Source organism: Amborella trichopoda, chromosome 6 (assembly GCF_054954075.1).
Source record: "Amborella trichopoda isolate Santa Cruz 75 chromosome 6, AtrichopodaSantaCruz75HAP2 v2.0, whole genome shotgun sequence".
NCBI lineage: Eukaryota > Viridiplantae > Streptophyta > Magnoliopsida > Amborellales > Amborellaceae > Amborella > Amborella trichopoda.
Genome location: NC_142341.1, coordinates 8,178,235 through 8,193,465, shown reverse-complemented (window position 1 = coordinate 8,193,465; position 15,231 = coordinate 8,178,235). Strand labels below are relative to the sequence as shown.

The 15,231-nt window shown below is 32.3% G+C and overlaps 1 long non-coding RNA gene across 1 annotated transcript; it reads right to left on the bottom strand.

Moving 5' to 3' along the window:
* Window positions 1–7,936: 7,936 nt before the first annotated feature.
* LOC148781539 (uncharacterized) lies at window positions 7,937–14,224 on the bottom strand. Its single transcript, XR_016057642.1, has 2 exons — window positions 13,922–14,224; window positions 7,937–9,785 (listed from the first exon to the last, which is right to left on the bottom strand). It is a non-coding gene; the product is annotated as an uncharacterized LOC148781539 (long non-coding RNA).
* Between the last annotated feature and the right edge of the window lie 1,007 nt (window positions 14,225–15,231).

Below are 15,231 nucleotides of genomic sequence, written 5' to 3'. Positions count from 1 at the left end.
GCCCCAAAAACAAACCCCATCAATAATTATCTTATATGAAAAATGAACATTAAGTATATTTCTCAAAATCAAGATCACATCAATAACAATTGTATTTCATATTCAATGAGGCTATTTACTTTTGATACAAGGTAGTCACAATTCCTTACAACTATTTGATGAGAAATTGATAGCTTGAATGCATCACAAAGTTTGAGAAACTTCGTTTGAAATTTGAGCTTAGTAAGTGGAATAATTGCAGCCACCCAATTTCACATCCAATGGTCAAGATTAATGTGACCAATTGTATCAAAGGTAAATGATCTAATTCTATACTTTCCCTTAAATTTTTAGATATAAAAATATGAAGGAGAAGAAAAAAATTTACAATAACGCCTTATAACTTTATTATGACCAAATATATCCCCAGAAATAAAACGCCATTTCCTATATATTCTTGAAATAAACTTGCTACTATATTTTCTCCACTAATGGCTTTTGTGTAAATACCCACCCAAACTTATGAAGATCCACACCTACATGTACCTTCATAAATTTCACAACTACCTTTGAAATCCAATGTACAAAGTGGAAATGAAAATACCAAGAGTTGGGTTAATATGTGGGAATTTGACACCTTTATCCTATATGAATCTCTCTTAGCAACCAACCAAAATTTACTAAAATGAGACATATTTCATGCACCCCATCAACCATGCCGACGGTCATGGGAGGAGGGTGTATACAGAGGGTGTGTACATGACTCTGAATCATGGGAGGAGGTATGGGTATGTGCCCCTTTAAAAAAGATTGTAGATTCTAATTTAAGGTCTGGTTTCTATAAGGTTGCCACCTCAAACAATCCAATTAAGGCACACCTCTAGATTTTATCATGTACTTTTGGCGTAAAACATTTTTAGGATTATTTGAAAATATATTTTCATATCTAATTATAAAATTTAAACTCCAAAAGTGGTTAAAATCAAGTAGATCAATAGACATATAAAAATCTTGAAAATGGGTGGTCTAGATAATATGTTCTAAGTTGCACTATTATTGAGATTCAAAATATTTTTCTTATTTATATTCATATATATCGATGGCAAGATCGAGATGATCAATTAGAACGTTTTTCAACATTAAAACAACTTTTTCAGATGGATTTTTGAGGTGCATCTGTAATTCTACATTTTAAGGTTGCAACCATATATAAACTTTTTCCTCTAATTTATTCCAAATAGCGCAGTCCCTCCTCTAACATTCTTCATCTCCGACATCCCGCAAATCAAACCATGATGACGTATATTAACATGAGTACATTAAAGTTTGTATAGAGCTGAGGCTCTCAATAGTCAAATTAGAGCCTACCTCAAATATTGTATTGATGCCCAAATATCTTCAAATTGATTATCTCGACATCAAGATGCATGGACATGAGAAAAAAAAATGGATTTTATATTTTGGAAATAATGCATCTTGTAGCGCATTTTGGTCCATCACTTTTTCAAGATTTTCATGTTTTCATAAATATGCTAGATCTACACTTATGTTTAAGCTTTAAATGTTTTAATTGAAGATAAAAAATATATTTTAAGGCTATCACAAAAATTTACATTATTAAAAAATAATTTCTCAAAACTATTTGATAGTGCGCTTTACTTTGATTGTTTAGGGCCTCGGCTCTATAGCACCCTTTACAATTTCATCGCCAGTTAGCTGAAGGTCAGCAGCAACGATAACGTTTTTGCAAACTAAACGAAATAAAAGGTTAAAGCTATGAAAGCAATTTAAAGTTTATATAAGGCCTGATCTTATTACTATAACTGTAAGGCTTAATAGAAAAAGCCTAATGATTTCCTACTCCCAGGAGTACACTATCTATTTACTCACTCAGGTACAAGGCATGCTAGAAATACCTTTTAGATCTCAAATCTTGCAGATGTAATCTCTACAACCTATAAACTAATCTTTAGAATTTTTTATTTTCAAAATAAACTCTCTATGTACTAAAAAAAAGAAGGGAAAAGTTTATATAAGGTTGCAACCTTAAAATGTAGTATTACAAAAAATCCATCAGAAAATGTTGCTTTAATGTTGAAAAAAACTCTAATTGATCATCTCGACATCGAGATGTATGAATATTAAAAAAAAAAAAAAAAAAAAAATTTTGAATCCTTGAAATAGTGCATCTTGCAATACTTTATCTAGACCATCCATTTTCAATATTTTCATATGTTTATAGATCTACTTGCTTTTAACCTTTTATAATTAGATATGAAAAATAGATTTTGAGATAATCCTAAGAATTGTTTTAACCAAAATTATATGTTATGATAAAATTTGGAGGTGCGCCTTAATTGGATTGTTTAAGTTGCAACCTTATAGAAACCGCACCCAAAAAATAATGCATCGAGATTGAATAGAGACCGTCCAAATTTGAAGAGCTAGATCTAAGTTCAGAAAACTCAAATTTCAATTTTTTTTCTTTTTAAAGTTGTCATCTAGTATTTCTTATGTAGTTCCCACAAATTTGACTAAAATAATCTTTCTAAATCCGTGTTTCGCATGAGGGAGTAGAAGCATAGTATGCTACAATGGGAGCTAATAGAAAAATATAGTTTTAAGGCTTGAAAACCCTCAAATGACTATTTGACCTCGAGATATGAAAAGAGGAAAGGATTTTAGCTATTAAAGTTTGTGAATCTTGCCTCTATACCATTTTTTAAAATTTAAATGTTGAAATTAAGAGGGAAAATAAATTTTCAGACCATCTAACAGAGAAGGGACGAAGAAAATATTTTTACCCTAATTCGGGTAGAAATTACAATCACCAGAAAAAATCCCCTTTAAACTGGCCCAAGTACCCTTGAAACTAAATGGCTCATATATTAGCGCAAGTTTAATAAATTTTACCGAAGGCAGTGATTTAAAATTCGTGTTTGGTTATCGAGAATAAGCCCAACTTATTCGGATTTGGTTAGTTTGGTTGGGGAATCAGGTGATCCAGATCAGCCGAATTGCTTGGTTCCCAATATTATACCTTTTTACTATTGGGCAAGTATTCTATGCTTCTCCTAGAACATAAAAGTTTTATACTTCCCCTTATCCAACCGTTCATTCTTAATGGAGGGCTAAGATTGTCCCAATCACAATGTCACGTCTTTACACTATTTTATTTTTAAGTTCTTTCCTATAAACTATTTTGTCACATCCAATCCTCTATTAAACTCGCACTAGAGAAAAATATAACAAAAATATTTTCAAATTAATTTCCAAAAAGCTAATCCCTTGATAGGAATTGAGCCTAGGACGTAGCATTACAAATCGTCAATCGCTAACGAATTAAGCCTGGGCTCTTTTTCCTAAAGGCTAATTCACTTGACCAGTCAGTTATGAAACAGTTGTATAAAGAGAAAGGACACCCAATCAAAGCACCTTTTGTATGAATGATCACTAATTTTGAAAGAACAACTCACTCATCCCATATCTTTTTGCCCGAGGGAGTTAATATACAGTTTGGTCCCGATAGAGCATTTTGTAGACATCAAAAAATTGTCCATTTTGATCTAGGTAAAACTCAAACTAAAAAGTATTTTTAAGACCTCAAATTGTGGGGATGTGACACCTTGAACCTATAGACCAACCTAAAAAAAAATAATCAAAATTTTAGAACTCAAAGTCTAGTTTCTTTTAAAAAAAATAGTTATCGAATGATTCCTATGTGGATCCTATAATTCAAGAAAACCAAATTTCAAAATATCTCTTTTGTCTGAGGGAGTTAATGTAGGGTATGCTCCTACATGAAATATGCTCATTTGGCAAAAGAACAATATCCTAGAATATAGTGGCCCTATTTCAATTTCTCTTAGAATCCGATTAAACTTTAATAAAATGATACATATTTTTTGAACCCCACCTTCAAGACACCACGACCTCTTTTACTCGCAAATTGAACCCCAGGTCTCTCAGTTTTACGAAATCATCTCATCAGGTATTCACAATTAAGAAATGTTAAACTATCGGGAATGTATAAAAATGAAACAATTTATTTTTAATACAAGGTGGTCACAATTCTTTACAACTATTTGATGTGCAATTTGATAGCCTAGATGTGTCATATAGTTTGAGAAAATTTCTTTTTGAAGTTTTAGCATGTTCAATGGAATAATTGCAGCCACCCAACTTCACATCCAATGATCAATATTGTTTTGACCACCTTATATCAAAAGTAAATGGTCTCATTTTATACTTTCCCTAAACTATCTCACCTCCCTAAACTATCTCACCTGACACGATGACCAGTGATCTAGACCCATAGGCACGCCTATCCCATCCTCAAAAAGGAAATGTATCCACTTAAAAACAAATAAAAATAGATAACAATCTCCAATTCATATGTGAGATAAATGAAAGGGAAAGCTTTCTATGCTTCCCCCACAACATAAAACTTATATACTTTGCCTTATCCAACAGTCTATTTAGAACGGAGGGCTAAGATTGTCCCAATCATAATATCACATCCCTAAACCATTTTATTTTTAATTTTTTTCTATAAACAACTTTCACACCAAATTTTGTACGTCCAATCCTCTATTAAACTCGCACTAGCGAAAAATATAAAAAAAAAATATTTCTAATAATATAAAATGACCAAATTACCTTTGAAAGTTCCAAGGGGTATTTTGATCATTATATTTTATCGAAAAAATATTTTTAATATTGTTTGTAGGTGCAACCCAATGAGAAGATGGCACGTATCAAATTTTATATTCATAAAACTTGTATAAAAAAAACTAAAAATAAATTACTTTGAGACGTTGGATCTAAGATCAAACGATGAGTGACTCTCCTGATCAAAATTGGACGGCTGGATGGCAGGGGAAGCATAAATCTTCTATGTTGTAGAGGAAGTATAGAAACCATTCGCATAATAGTTCCCTTCCCTCTGTTTTTATAAACAGTGGAAAACCAACGTCCCTCATTTTGTACAAACTACCAAATTATCCTTAACTCATTGATCTTACTCTTAACAATGAACACACACTGATACACATGCACATGACAACAACCATTTCATTTGAATTTTAAAACTAATGTAGAAGTCACGCCATTAACAAATACCTACAGATCATCATCTGGAAAATCTATGGCCGATAATTTGATAAAATTGCATTCACCTTCAAATATGCAATGCAGCATCATGATTGATTTTCATGGTTCTCCACAGGTTTTTTGAACCTGTTACTAAACATCGCATCTTCGAGAACTAAATCGAAGAGGGCCCGTTTGAATACCATGTTCAGAAAAGGCCGTGGAAACCACGAAAACATCATATCTTCAATCTTCTGAACTTTCGAGAGAAAATTCTTTGAACTTGGATTAAAAGAATGAGAAGAGGAGGAGAGATGTAATTGGTGACATGGGGAGGGTGCATGGAAGCCCATTTATACAGGCTTAGGGGTGGAAATAACTAACCCCATTCTCAGGTCCATTTATACAGGTTTTGCAAAGTGTTCCCAAACTAGCATCACAATTTTTAAGGAGGGACGTCCATTTGGAATGGTTTCTTTTTTCAATTATAGTGATTAACACATATTTGAAGGCCTTGATTACCTTAGCCATTGTATCAAACTAGTAAAGCACTGTATTACACAAGAAAAATTTTATATAAGGTGTCAATCTTGCACTGTACAAGTGAGGCGTGCCACAAAAATTCACTAAAAAAGAGCATTATTAGAAAATTGTCAAATTGATTTTCTCGACTTCAAGATATATGGATTTGGAAAAAAAAAAAAAAAGATTTCATGTCCCAAAACTAATTTACCATATAACAAGTTATCTAGACTCTATATTTTGAAGATGTTCAAGTGTTTATAAATCTACATGTCTAAACTACATTTGAAATTTAAAATTTTTTTATTAGGGGTGAAAATAGAATTTCAGGTCATATTTTCAATAGCAAAACTACATCTTTTGGTAAAATTTAGAGGTGTGCCTTACTTCTATATTATAAGGTGGGCAACTTAACTAACCCTCATTTACAAAAAAATACCATATATATATATATATAGAGGGTGCGGTTTGTATAGAGCCGAGGCCCTAAACAATCAAATTAGAGCCTACCTTCAAATAGTGCTGAGAAATGTGGTTTCAATACTTGAAATCTTTTTCATAGTGTTAAAATATATTTTCATCTTTATTCATAAATTTTTAAGGTTAAAAAATAGTGTATATCGATAGATCTATGAAAACTTGAAAATCTTGAAAATTGTGGTCTAAAAATGCATTATAAAATAAACTATTTTCAAATCTTGAAATCTATTTCTTTTCCTCATGTCCATGCATCTTAATGTTGAAATGATCTATTTGATGATATTTGGGCTTCAAAACAACATTTTCTAGTGAAATTTTGATGTAGGCTCTAATTTGATTGTTTAGAGCCTCGGCTCTATATAAACTTTCCCCATATATATATATATGGAAAAGTTTATATAAAATATTGTTTTAATGTTGAAAAACCCTCTAATCGATTATCTCGACATCGAGATGTATGAACATGAAAAAAGAAGTTTTTTAGTCTCGAAAATAGTGCATCTTAGAATACACTATCTAGACCATCCATTTTCAAGATTTTCATATATTCATAGATCTACTTGATTTTAACCATTTTTGGAATTTAAAATTTTCTAATTAGGTATGAAAATAGATTTCAAGATAATACTAAGTATTTTTTACAACAAAATTACATGCTATAATAAAATTTTAAGGTGCGCCTTAATTGGATTGTTTAAGGTTGCAACTTTATAGAAACCGCACCTATATATATATATATATATATATATATATATATATGAAAAAGTATTAAAAATGCCTATAGGCAAAAATGAATAGTGTTTCGCCTTGCCACGAACTTGCTATGTCCTTAAAATTGATTTTTAACCCTAATTATGAATTGTAAAGTTCAAAACATGGTGTAGATCTAGCAGATCTATAAAAGTATAAAAATTTAGAAAATGGACGGTCTTGATAATGTGTTATACAAGATATACAATTTTTAAAACTCCAAATTTTTTTTTTAAAACCATAAATCAGACGATAAATTGTAGGCCTTTTCGATGTGAGGCCACATTGGTCTACATTTTTCAATCCTTATTCGAGAAGGGAAATCCAAGATGAATGAAATTCACCCATGGCATAGTGTTTTTGCCTGTAATGATTATGAAACAAACCCTTGTTTGTTCCAATCTTTAAGAAGCAAAAGTCAAGTAGGAAGTCAGTCGGATTTTTGAGAAAAAATGTTTGAGTCTTTGGTTGTAGTAAAAACTCCGCATTAAAAGTGACATTTTGAAATTCATGTATGATGGAGGCCATCGGTAATAGGGGTTATAAATGGGTTGGGAGGGTTCTGTGTCGACCCTGACCCTGAACTTGACCCCGATCAAACTTAATTAGGTCTAAGTCAGATCTGGATTAGAGATAATTTATCGGGTCTAGTTTAAGTCTGGAAATAAAAGAATATAAAATTTTATCTTTTTACATTTTAGATTAAGTAATGATATTACGTAAACCTCACACATACGGGTTGTATAAGACCACACTCTTATGCTGCCAGATGTGCATCCAAAAATCTCCACAAAAGATGGGGATGCCAGGACTAAAAAAATAAACAGGTTGAAATGGTCAAAAGTTAAAAACAATGGTTTAAAAACTGGATCGGTGACCCATATCGGGCTTCCAAAAAACCGATCCGGATCGGCTATCCAGATCGGGAATCGAGTGAATCGGTCAGAATAAAGCTTAAAAAAAATCCGAAAAAATTATTAAAATTCATTATAAATATTGTTTTTAGGAATTCAATAAGAAATGAGGGTACTCCATGAAGAATTTTCATGTTTTTGAATGAATATGCGAATATTGATATGTTCTTTCCCTGCATGAACCGCCATTCAGCATTTAATTTACATCACACAAAAGGATAAACATATAATTATCATGGAATAAGTATATCAACATACATAGACTGCAATAAAGCATAAAATTAGTAACATATGATCTAAAAAAAAAATGATAGACGACGTTATTGTTCTTCTTGGTCACGCTGGTGCCATTGATTGAATTCGTTTAACAATTCATTGATTCGATCTAAAAACGAATCATCGATATTAGCAGGCGTCTAACTATTCCCAAATCCCTGAGTGTTAGTGTTTTGTTGTATTCCCAATCTAAAATCCTCGAAGATTGTCCATCCTTCATGCTCACCTGCACTGTCGTGCTCATCCTTACACCGTTGCTGTTGGGACTTGATATGTGAATAATATGGCTGGGATAGGGTGGCCTCAGAATCATCATCTCTCTCATTTTCTCTTTGAATAATATGGATTAAAAAAAAAAAAAAACAAATTTTCAAAAAAATCGATCATGGATTAAAAAAAAAAAAATCAAAAATTTTCAAAAAATTCTATCATGGATTACAAAAAAAAATTCAATCATGGATTAAAAAAAAAAAATCACAAATTTTCAAAAAATTCTATCATGGATTACAAAAAAAAATTCGATCATGGATTAAAAAAAAAAAATCACAAATTTTCAAAAAATTCAATCATGGATTACAAAAAATTCGATCATGGATTACATAAAATTCGATCATGGATTACATAAAATTCGATCATGGATTACAAAAAAAAACAAAAAAAAAAAAACAAAAAATTCAATCGTGGATTACAAAAAAAGAAAAAAACAATTCGATCATGGATTACAAAAAATTCAATCATGGATTACAAAAAACTCTATCATGGGTTACAAAAAAAGCAAAAAACAAAAAATTTGATCATGGATTCCGTACAGCGAATCGGCGAGTCACTGTACAGAATCGTCCGGTTCTCTCTAAAACCGGACGATTCCCATTTTTTTTGCCGATTCGATTCGTTCATGGCGATTCCCGAGTCGAACCGGACGACTCGGCGTTTTTTTAAACACTGGTTAAAAATAAGGAAAAGGATCTCCACCCCTCCCCCAGTCTACCAGTTGCCTCTTCCTGTACCCCATATGTGTGGTCATAACTGCGAGTAAATCCTTCATCAGTCCGTAACCAAGAAAAACCTCTGTTCATTGAATCCTCTCTCTAAAATTCATTCTATATTATGCTACAAATCAGATTGGGCGAGCAAACATGTATTGTAGCAAAATATATATTGGTTCTTGCATAATCTAGAGGGGTGTTAGGGACCTTATATAGATTGGGCAAACATGTATTGTAGCAAAAATGTCAGCACCTTATGGAAAACTCTATGTAAAATTCATCTTCAAAAATATTGTATCTCTCGATTGACAACCTAAACATTGGTCGATTTCAAATAGAAGAAAAGCTTGTTGGGCTGCCAGAATTTGCAGGGCTTTATTAGAACAAATTCAACCGAGACTTGAAAGAGTCATTGCGGCAAAGTTTAGGAGCAGAATCGGAGCCCTACTCAATTAACTAATAAATCAAGCTCACACCCTAATCACATGGGACTCACCTTTGGCCATCATATTTGATCAGAATGCAGCCATAATTGGCTCGTAAAACTGATGTCTCCCCTTTCCTGGCCACCCTTGCCGGAAGTCTTATTGCTTGAAGCTACCTAAAGAAAGGCCAACAGCGTCTCGAAGCTTGATTGTCAATAGTTATGTATGGCTTCTTTCATCGTAGAACAGAGCCTATGCTCTTAGTTCTTTAATTTGTAATCCACTTGAGAGAAAAACTTCATCAGGGAAGAAGGCGTGTTTCTATCCATTGAAGAGTGTGTGATTGCATTCCTATCATGCACCTGTAAAATTTTGATCAAGAGAGACTCTCACCGTTTGATCTTAGATCCGACGCCTTAAAGTATTTTATTTTTAGTTTTTTTATAAAAATTGAATAAATATTAAATTTGATAAATGTCATATTCTCATTGGAGCCCACCTATAAAAATTATTAAAAATAATTTTTCGATAAAATATAATGACCAAAATACCCCTTGAAACTTTTAGGGGTATTTTGGTCATTTTATTTTATTTAAAATATTTTTTTATATTTCTTTGCTAGTGCGAGTTTAATACAGGATTGGACGTACAAAATTTGGGGCAAAATAGTTTATAGAAAAAAAAAAAATGTAGAGACGTGACATTGTGAATGGGTCAATCTTAACCCTCCATTCAGAATATACTGCTGGATAAAGGGAAGTATATAGGTTCTATGCTCTAGAGGAAGTATAGAAAGCTTACTTTTTTTTTTTTTTCTTTTTGAGTTGAACTTCGACTTTTTTTCACTTTTTACTTGTGAGTTGGAATCTCATTCTTTCCTCGAGATAGGGATGTACATCTAAGTGCACAAAAGTGAAGCGCTATGCAGCCCGTATGAGTGAGGGGCTCGTAAGATCATAACTCTTTTATAATATAGAGTTTATTTTTATTTTTATAAATCTTGTACTCATAGAAACTCATATTAAATAGGTCAAATCATTGTTGTAATTTAATAAAACAGTGATAAAGAGGTATTTTTTCTTATTTTTTATGCCGAGGGTGTATACAGGAATGTGAATCCTAGGAGGTATGAATCTTTTTCCCTTTAAAAAGAGTATAAATTATAATGCAGTCAAAAATAGTGCAGTCCCTCTAGTATACTTCCATCACCGTTGTCCAGCAAATTAAACTATGATGACGTTCTTTAACACGGATATTCAGAATATTCCTTTTTACAAGCATTTAAGGTTTGTTACATATAATCTCTATAAAAGTCCATTTTTGAGATGGATTTTTAGACTCAATTTTAGTTACATATAATCTCTAACATGGAGGTCATGAGTATGAAAAAAAAATAGATTTTATAAATAAAAAATAAAAAAATTTGGACCGTTAGTTTCTACTATTTTTAGATGGACCATATATTTGCATCGTTCTTTATGTTGGATGTTTTATACCTTGGGGAATACAGACGCAGAAATACATCCCCCGATGCATGAAACAACTTTCATATATTTTTTTATTAATTAAAGAAAATAAAATAGTTAAAGCTGTCAAAAACAATTAAAGGTGTATGTAAGTCCTCACCTGTTTACTAAGAGGCCATAGAAAAAGCCAAAAGATTTCCTACTCATGCAGGAATACACTATCCATTTACTCCCTTGGGCAAACCACAAGCTAGGAATACCTTCTAGATTTCAAAATTTGAGGAGGTATCTCTACAACCCATAAACTAATCTTAATAAAAAAATGCCAGAATAAACTTTATACATACTAGAAGAAAATAAATCCCCAAGATTGAATACTGACCGTCCAATTTTTGAAGAGCTAGATCAAAGTGCCCAAAACTCAAAATTCAACTTTTTTTTCTTTTTAAAAGAATCATGTAATAGTTCTTATGTGGTCCCAAAAATTAAACAAAAATAATATTTCTAAATTGGTCTTTCGCGCGAGGGAGTAAACGAATAGTGTGCATCGTGTACATACTAAAAAAAATGTTGTTTTAAATGCTTTGATACGCTCAGATGACTATTTTGACATCCATATATGAAAACACAAAAAGATTTTAACTATTAAAAACTGCGCTTCTTTCCTTTATACCATTTTGAAAACTTCAAATCTCGTACTGAGGAGGAAAAATAAATTTGCCATCATGCTTTAAAGGTTTACAAGATGAGGAAACTAGAGTTGGGCCATCTAATGGAAAAAGCAAAAAAAAGAAAAATCTTTTATCCCTAACTAGGGTAGACAATACATCACCTGACAAGGCCCTCCAAACTGGCCCCAAATATAATTGTCACAGGAAACATAAAAGCCATGACATGGCAAGTATGAATATTTTTATTTACTTACAAAATGAAAATGACATGGACTACATACAAATTTAACACCAAGTTTAGAATCCAACCCATATTTATTCTGTCAAATAAAAAAATTTAAGGGAAAATAAATGATCTTACATTAGCGCCTTGGAACCTTTGGGCAGATGGAATCCATATTCCTCGAAATTTAAGGTGAATAAATAGGATTGTATAAAATGAGACCATTTTTTTTTATATAAGGAGGTCACAATTACTTATAACCATCCGATGTAAAATGTGATAGCTTGGGTGTGTCACAAAATCCGAAAAAATATCTTTCAAAGTTTGAGCTTGGTCAACCCTAACTCGCAAAGCTGCCACTCATTACTGCTCCATCTGCTTACTGCACATAGCCTTCGTTTGAACCAAAAGACTTGCATACATAGCCTTAGTTTGAACCAAAAGACTTTCCTGGCGCTTAAGTCATATCAAATAGTCAAAATTAATTGTAACCACTTTGTACCGAAGATAGATGGTCTCATTGTATATTTTTTCTAATCATTCTGTTTGCCCAAGTTTAATGGCTTTTGCATTGGGCAGTGACTTCAAGTTCGCATTTGGATACCGAGAATCGGCAAACTCAGATGGATTTGCTTGGATTCATTGGGGAATCCAATGATCCGGAAGGGCCGAATTGCTTGTTTCCCACCTAATATATATATATATATATATATATATATATATATATTTTTTTTTTTTTTTTTTTTTTCTATTTTTGATTTTTTTTAATATTTATTCTTTTAGTATGATTTGCCGATCTGGATCAACGATTCTCTGATCCAAACTGGATTTCCAGTTCATTTGACCGGTTAGTTGGAAACACCGGTATAAAGAAATCAAACACCCATCACTGCACCCTTTGTATGAAACGAGCCCTAATTTTTAAGGACAACTCACGCTTAGCGTCTATAAAATTTCAGACCTCCTTTGAATAAAAGCATCAAAAGTGGAAAATGGAGTTAATTTTTTTTAAAAAATAATCATCTCATTTTAGAGCATGATGTACAAGTAAAAAGATATTCCGCTTCTATAGGAGCATATTTTTCATTTGATCTTAGGTAAAACTCTAACTAAGAGTATTTTTAGAAGGGAAAAGTTTATTAAGAACCTACCTCAAAATTTTAACTAGAAGAGGTTGTTTTGATACTTAAATATCACCAAATTAATCATCTCGACATCAATCTGATAGATCTATACTATTTTAGAAGCTTTAAATTTTATAACTAAAGATGAAAATATAATTTAAGGCTATCACAAAACTTTTCAGTATTGAAACCATATTTCTCGACACTATTTGAAGGTGGGCTCAAATACGATTGTTTAGAGCCTCAAGTCTATACAAACCGCACCTATTTAGGATAGGGATGTTACCTCTTGAACCTAAAGATCAACCTCAAATAAAAGAAAAATTCAAAATTTTGGAGGGTGGAATCTAAGTGTTGCATAACTCAAAGTCTAATTTCTTTAAAAAAGTAATTATCTAATGATTCTTATGAAGATCCCAAAATTTCAAATAAGAACTTTTAAAAATATTTCTTTTGCCCAAGGGAGGTAATGGATAGTGTGCTCCTACATCAGTATGCCTTACACGCTCATTTGGTAAAACAATAATATCCTCACATCCCATCCTCAAAAAGGAAATGTATCTACTAGAAAACAAACACAAAAATAGGTAGCAGTCTCTCAATTATATTCAAGATAAATAAAAACAAATAAAACTACCCTCCCCTCCCTTTGAACAGTGGAAAACCAGCGTCTCTCCTTTGGTTCAAACTACCAATTATCTTTAATAAATTACCCTTAACTCATTGATCTTAACACACTGAATTTTAAAACATTTCATTTCACAACCATTTCACACACTGATTTTTAAAACATTGATCTCTTAACACACACTCATTGATCTTAGCACATGGACAGGACCACAACCATTCAATTTGAATTTTAAAACAATTTGGAAGTCTCGCCATTCTCAAATACCTACTGATCATCATCTAGAAAATCCACTTTGGCCGGCATTCCGAAAAAATTGTATTCACCTTCAAATATGCAACGCAGAGTCATGATTGTTTCCATGTTTCTCCACAGATTTCTTGAACCTGTTACTCAACATTGCATCTCCGATAGCTAACTCGAAGAGGGCCCGTCTGAATACCATGTTCAAGAAAGCCTGTGGAAAGCATGAAAACATCAAATCTTCAGCTGGCTAAAAGAATGAGAAGAGAACCATTTTCAAGAAAGCCTGCGGAAGGCATGAAAACATCAAGTCTTCAGCTGGTTAAAAGAATGAGAAGCGGAGGAGAGATATAATTGGTGATATGGGGAGGGTGCATGGAGGCCCTTTTATACACGTTTTGTGATGGAAATAACTAACCCTCTATCAGAACATGACCCGGGCTTCTCAACCATTCTACCCTACTTGGCAGTTTTGTAAACTGTCCTCAAACTAACATCACAATCTTTAGGGAGGGACGTCCATTTGGAGTGGTTTCCTTTTTCAGTTATTGTGATTAGCACATGTTTGAAGGGCTTGTTTACCTTAATCAATGTATCAAACTATTAAATCACTACATTGCATAGGAAATTGTTTTACATAAGGCGTCAATCTTGCAATGCGTGTGCAAGGAGCACCTCAAAAAGACACTAAAAAAGAGCGTTTTAATGCTCGACAATTTTCAAATTGATCTTCTCCACCTCAAGATATATGGATGTGAAAAAAAATAAAATATTCCAAGCTTTAAAATAAATCTACTCGATCTGCACTATTTTTGAAATTTTAAATTTTATAATGAGGGGTGAAAATAGATTTACAAATCATTGAAAAGTTTTCTACATCAAAATTACATCTTTGGGCAAAATGTAGAGGTGTGCCTTACTTCTATAACATAAGTTCGGCACCTTACATAAACGTCACTTACAAAAGAATATTAAGGGTGTAGTTTGTATAAGGTGTCAACTTTAAACAAACAAAGTAGGGCCCATATCTAAATCTGGCTAAAGGATACAGATCTAGTGCCTAAAACCCTTATGATGCCCATAAAATCTATTTTTAACCTTTATTATAAAATAAAAAGTATATAAAGAGACCATTTAGTTTTAGCACCCGAAGTTCACAAATGGGGTAGTTGTGATCATGTCAATGATTAGATTCGATGCTAAAAATAATTTTCTCAAACTTCGTGGCACACCCCAAGTCATCCAATTTGACATCTGACGGCTATGAATAATTGTGACCTCTTTGTAAGAAGGATAAATGGTCTCATAGTATACAATTCATTATGAAATTTGGAGTTCAAAATATAGTGTAGATCGAATGATTTATAAACACATAAAAATTTAGAAAATAGATGGTTTAGATAATGTATCACACAATTATAGAATTTTCAAGACTAGAAATATTTTTTCATTA